Here is a 6,777-nt window from a genome sequence, read left to right as displayed (position 1 = left end):
AGGCAACCCAAGAGTGAGTCACCCACAGCCTGATCTAACAGGAAGCTTCTCTTCCCCTGCAGTGATCTTTACCACCCTGCAACGCTCACAGACTACGTGCAATCCCCTTCTGGCTGTCTCCTCTGGCTGCTCCCCCAAGCTGCACACAGCTGTTGACCCCGTCCTCCTGGGCATGGCCCATCTAGCTCCAAAGAGGAACACAAGCCAGCAATTTCCTGCAATGTTGTTTCTGGATCATTTAGAAAACAATCAAGAACCTGCTGAGCTGTGCAGTGCACGTGGCAGGCCCCATTGGGCCAGAGAGATGGAGCAGGGAGTGTGTTGTAATTGCTATTGGTGCCATCGTATAGCTCAGAAGGCTCAAGCACAACATACACTTCCATTCTGAGAGGTGATCCACAGCCTAGATCTCACTGCCACGATACGTTCCCTGAAATTCAGTCGACAACTCCTTAGCTCTGTTTCCATCCATAACTCCTAATTACAGCCCTTGGGAGGAATTCTGTGGAGTAACCCCTTTGTGGTGTTTACACTCTCCCCTATAGTGATCATCTTCCTCCTGTAGATGGGTACGAATCCCTCTATCAGGGATTGGCTCTAATGGAGGTGCATTGAATGATGCCACAGGATACACAGACGAAGTCACCGAGTCTCAGCCCTGCAATCCTTTGCTCCCAGAGCATTATCTGAGCTTGGCTGAACGAGAGAGGCACTGCCTCTGGTAGCCTACGTGGCCAGTGGGATCAGGAATGCGTAACTCCGGTCAATGGCTCAAAGCCAACCCAGGTCAATAGTGACTAAGTTGTCACCATCTGAAGGCTGCTTGGTTGCCTATGTGAAAAGCCTGTCTTGTTTCAGTCCAGTTTGTGGTGGATTGGTATCTGGACAACAGCTGGTAGCTGCAGTCCACATCAGGGTGAGGCACAGCAGCAGAGCTGGGAAGTTGGTGCTGTTCTGCAGAGGACTTTAGTTTTCAGGTTCAAAGGGCCATGACATAGCTGTGGGGTTGTGGCCAGGCCTGTAAACATGGGGGGGAGAGTGTGCTGCAGGTCTAGACTGAGGTGCATCTGGAGGGCTGTGGGGTGGAGGGGGCAGAAGTGCTGCTGGTCAGGCAGGGGAGCTTTGGCACAGAGGTGGAGGAGCTGCAGGTGAGGCAGAGGTCATGTATGGCTCATCCTGGGATCATGACCGGCGTTGCCCAGGGACACTGGTCCTTTTTTATGAGAGAGAACATTCACCAAAATCTTGTCCCACCCCCCTGATTCCAGAACCCATAAGTACTGGCCCGGCTCCCACTGACACTATCTGAATGTGTCTTCCCTGCCACAGTCCTGGCTCTGAAGCCAGACACGCAGAAGTGCCCTTGCCCGGCTGCCTGCACCCACCAGCGCACCCCGTTCCAAACAGAGTGAGAACACACTTGTCGTTCTGGACAGTTGATTACATAAAGCTGTCGGGAGTGTTTAATTTAACCTTGGATTCATCATCTGCAGCTTGTTTCCATCCACCGGACACCCACTCCTCCCCTCAGTCTGTATAAACTCTGCCTGAAACAAGTTCCCTCCAAGAGTATACTTGGGCAGAGGTTTATAGCTTGGGGCCGTTATCCCTCGTACGGGGGAGCCCTTGCTTGGTTTCTATCCTAGGGTGGAGTGGAGGAGAACCTGCTAGGCCTGCATTGACAGGATACTGCTGGGAGAAGGATGCCTCTGCTGGATTCCTCGTTGATATGGGCAGGGCACTGCTGTGGGAGGCAGTGCCTGCTGCGGGACCCCTAGTTGACATGTGCTGGGGAGAGGGGCGCAGAAGCACTCACTGCTGCATGCCCAGTTGGCTGTGTGGAGAAGCTCAGAGTGCCTGGTTGGCATGGAGTGGACATTGCTGTGTGGGGAAGCCCACCAGGGAGGCGTGTTCCAGCATAGGGACTGTGAGGGGAAGGGATTAATCAGTGAGAGTGATCTTTGACATTCTGTTTCCAGAACTGAAGGAGCCCCTAGCAAAGCAAATGCCAAGCTATGGGCAGACTATCCCGCACAGACACCATGGAAGCTAACTTAACTGTACCCCTTAACCGCACAACCCTGAGCTGCCACAGCGCCCTGCTCATGCCCCTCAGTCCTGACCTGCTGCACTAACACAGTGCCACGGCCATAGGCACTGCTGCTCCAGAAGGAACAGTGAAGCCTGGCATCCTGCCTCTGATGCTTCTGAGCAAGGTGCACAGCCTTGGAGCCTTGGAATTTCCCCCTTAGCTAGTGTAACAATGGGTGCTCCTTTTATTCCTCTAAGTGCCTAGTCTCTCTCTGATCCTGGGTATACTGTTCACCTCAATAACATCCTGCAGCAGGGACTTCCCCAAGTTGCATTAAAAGACTGGTACAGTAGACACTAGGGGCAAAAAAGAACAAGGGCAGTAGAGAGAAAAATGGCTTTCCTAAGCCTCGTGCAATGTAAGAAGGATTTATATCCAACAATACCAAGGCAAAGAAGCATTGGCTTGGAGTTGCCTTTGAATTAAGTCCTGAGATAGTGTAGAGCAGTGGTTCTCAACCAGGGGTACATGTACCCCTGGGGGTACTCAGAGGTCTTCCAGGGGGTACATCAACTCATCTAAATATTTGCCTGGTTTTACAACAGGCTACTTAAAAAGCACTAGCAAAATCAGTACAAACTACAATTTCATACAGACAATGGCTTGTTTATACTGCTCTATATATACACTGAAATGTAAGCACAATATTTATATTCCAATTGATTTATTTTATAATGATATGGTAAAAATGAGAAAGTCAGCCAGTTTTCAGTAGAAGTATGCTGTGACACTTTTGTATTTTTATGTCTGATTTTGTAAGCAAGTAGTTTTCAAGTGAGGTGAAACTTAGGGGTACACCAGAGAAATCAGACTCCGGAAAGGGGACCAGTAGTCTGGAAAGGGTGAGAGCCACTGTATAGAGGGAACGGGGATCCATTTTTGTAACTGTGCTTCCTTTGCCCTGTCTCTTTTAGCAACAACTGCCCACCTGCTTTGAGTTAAATATCACTGCCTGCATCCTTTGCATTTTTGCAGACATTGGGCCACGTTCAAGGCTAGCACAAGTAAGTGAAAGTCTCCTGGACTCGTATCCCTTATACCAATAGTGAACTGTCCCTGTTGCAGGGGAGGGCAGTTATCCTCTATTATTCGGATTTCATTTTGAAGCCTGATCCTGATCCCAGCGGGAGTTTCCCCTTGACTTCGGGAGACACAGGATTGAACCTTGGCACAGGGTATCCACCAGCCCCTTTATTTCATCCCCTGGAGGTTGCATGCAAAACACACCAGTTCTCACTCAGCCACAGGACTGTGGTTCAGGCTCAGTCCTAGGCTGTGGAGGGTCAGGGCTCTGCTCCACCTGCCCCTCACACAATCCTGCAGCCACCAAGGACCATCTTGGGGCATCAGGTCATGCAGGGCTCCCTCCCACTGTTCAGCGCTGTCCCCAGACAGGCACATTCCATTTATAGCAGCCTGCAATTACCAGCTAGTGTTTTCTCAAGGCTTCCAGCAACCAGTGAACACTGGCAGGACTCTCAGGCCAGCCCCAGCCCTGGCCTTGTGATGAGCACAGGGTTTGCTCTGCCCAAACCCCTGCAGGGGTGGGGAGCATGCAGGCAGAGCTCAGCTTTCTCAGTTTCCTGGCCAGGATGCTGAAACACATGCAGGTTTTAGTCCATCAGGAAAGGGCAGGGTGCACACACACACCCAGCTCACAGGCGAGGCAGCTCCAGGCCCAGGAGGGGGAATGCAAGCATCGCTCTATGTAGAGGTGGATATAATATATGCACATGAGAGAAGATCAGTACAATTTACTGTGGGGGGCAAGGGAACCCATCAGAACAGAATGCAGTGTGTGCCTCTAGCTGCCACCCTCTATGCTGTTACCCAGGGCAGCCTCCCTGCCTAGCTGTGCTCCAGGCATTGTCCTGGCCCAGAAGGGCCACTATGGTAGGGATACACCTGTTGCTGCTCCTGCATGGTGCTGGAACAGCACCCATCCCCCACACACTCCCTCTCTTCACTACTGTTGCCCATTTTATTTGTTGCCCCTGAGCCTCTCCTCTTCCCCCTTGCAGAGGGGACAGGTGGCCCAAGCAGCAGCCGCTCTGGGGGGATGGCAGGAAGGAATGTGGTCATAAGGGTGGAAAATGGCTCTTTGATGCCAGCCTCTCAAAGCCGGCACTGAAGTGGCAAATCAAAGGAGAGAGAACAGTAAGGGTCTGGCCACACTGCAATTAAAACCCCACAGCTGGTGCAGGCCAGCTGACACAGACTCCAAGGGCTCCGGCTAAGGGGCTGTTTAGCTACGGTGTGGTCCTAGAGCCTGAATGTCTACATCATCCACTGAGGAATTGTGGGAGAAGTCCTCTGGCCTTTTGGGTACGTGGGGGAAATTGTGGGAAGGGATTGGAGGACTAGTGGCACTCACTCAAGCAGCATTAGCCTGCGTCCACATGACACTGTGGGCGTGTTAGCAGCTGGGGGGAGGGGGTGTTCTCTCAGGCTGTGCCAATCTGCCCCCACCCCAGGGCAGCCAAACAAAGTGAAAAGCACTATGCACTGGAGTTAGGGGTTTGTGTGTGATGGGCCCATCTGCACCACTGTATCCACTGCCTACACCAATGAGAGGGAATTCTCTCACTGGCACAGGAAACCCACCTCCCCCAAGAGGTGGTAGCTAGGGCAGGGGAAGCGTGGTCTACACCAGGGGTTAGGTCAGCATAGATCAGTCTCTCAAGGGTGTGGATTTTTCACCCTCCTGTGAGACGTAGCTATACCGAGGTAAAATCCTAGTGTAGACCAGGCCCCAGTAGTGCAAACATTGTCACATTGCTTGCACACATGCCAGTGCTGCTGCAATACAAGCCTATCTTTGCAAGGCACTCCTATGCACAGGGTCTGGCTGCCTTGCCATCTAGGCAAGATGCACCTCTTTGAGCAGGCTGTTCAACAACTGCAGCCTGCAGGTATTAGATTCTCTGGCTAGTGCACTCTGATCTTGGGATTCCTCAAGGAAGCAGAGGTGACTATGCTGAGGGAAGGGGGACACCTGCTCCCCATCCCTTGGAAGCTGTTTGGCTCTGCTGTAAAATGACCGAAATCCTACAGGGATGGGCACCTAAACATACGGGCCATCATAAAAACATCATTTAACGATGCCACAGTGCAGCACTGTGGGTAAGTCCCTTCCCCTTGCACTTGAGTCTACTTTGCCAGCAGGAGTTCTACAGAACAAGGATTGTCTGTGCACAGTGCATAGCACAACAGGGCCCTGAGCTTGGCTGGGGCCCTCAAGGTGCTATTTTAATAGCAAAGGAATAATGATTAGTAAGCAATGGTTCTGCGACTGACTTGCTGTGTGGCCTTGGGATTCTTTGTACTTTTCCATACTGATTGTATCCCCATCAGTCCAATGACCCTGACGCTGAGGTTTAAAGCCCTCTGAGCTCTGCAATTGACAAGGAGTTCCGTAGTTCAGGATGCTCCTGGCTGATTGAGTGGGGCTGTGAATAGGAAGGGGAGGGTGGAATTTCAGCCCCACTGCTACAGGGATCAGCTGTTGGAGAACTGATGGATCTGGAGAATTGATTCCCCTTAGATATCACCTAACAGCTTGCCCACGAGGGGGGTTGGGCTGCTCTTCCGACACCAATGCAACACCACACGTGCAAGTGGTTTTTACAGAGGTGCAGCATGCCTGCGCTAGGGTTTGTCCCAGGACTCCTCTACTGGTTCCAGAACCCTAACAGAACCCAGGCCTGAGTTTCTATTGCCACTGATGCAATTAATTCTCAGATAGAGCCCAAGCCAGCAAAGCAGAGTAGATTTAAAATATATATTTTTTTTTTTAAAAAAAAATTACATTGGATTTTTTAATTTAAAATCAGATGTTTGACTTTGTTGCTTACATTATAACGCTTTTCTTTTAAAAAAATAAACCTGTTTAAAAGGAAATTTGATTTTAACCCAAAATGCGTGAAGGCAAAAACCTATTGGAGTTTAGTTGTAAATGAGAAACATGCTTTGATAAGAGATGTTTATTTGGCCAAAATGTTTTAAGTTGTTTTGTTTAATAAAAATAAATTGTATTTGCTGTTGTGTGTTTAATTCAATTCCAGTTACCATCCTAATGCAGCTCGGCCCAAATCATGACCCAAAAGCTAATTATGTTGTAAATAAGCAATATATCATTCACCATTTCCTAACATACTAAAAGTGTACAAGTAACAAGAATATGAAAATAGCAAGCTATAGAATTGCTTAAATAAATGTTTAGCGTTATTGTGTACCCTCCTACGTAGCAAGAAGTTGTACCATATTTAGTGCAAAGACTCCATTTAGTTGTAAATCAACATGTTTTAAATGATTACATCAACCAATGAGAATTCACGTTTCTTTAGGAAGTAACTGAAGTGCAAATGGAAAAGTTGATTATAACCAATGAGTTAAATCAAGGCTTTCCACCTGATGACTGAAATCATGATTTAATAGGGTGACCAGACAGCAAATGTGAAAAATTGGGACAGGGGTTGGGGGTAATAGTAAAAGAAAAAGACTGAAGATCGGGACTGTCCCTAGAAAATCGGGACATCTGGTCACGCTAGATTTAAATCACTGACTTCAATCACTTTGATTTAAATCAGTCTCCCAGGCAGCAGTGAGAACTGCAGGGGCTCAGCACATGCAGGCCAAGAGCCCAAGTATTCAGCCCTGCTAAATGCATGGTAGAGAGAGATGCA

Source organism: Gopherus flavomarginatus, chromosome 6 (genome assembly GCF_025201925.1).
Source record: "Gopherus flavomarginatus isolate rGopFla2 chromosome 6, rGopFla2.mat.asm, whole genome shotgun sequence".
Classification (NCBI taxonomy): Eukaryota; Metazoa; Chordata; order Testudines; family Testudinidae; genus Gopherus; species Gopherus flavomarginatus.
The sequence above is the reverse complement of the archived record's forward strand: the minus strand, read 5'-3'. Positions refer to the sequence as shown.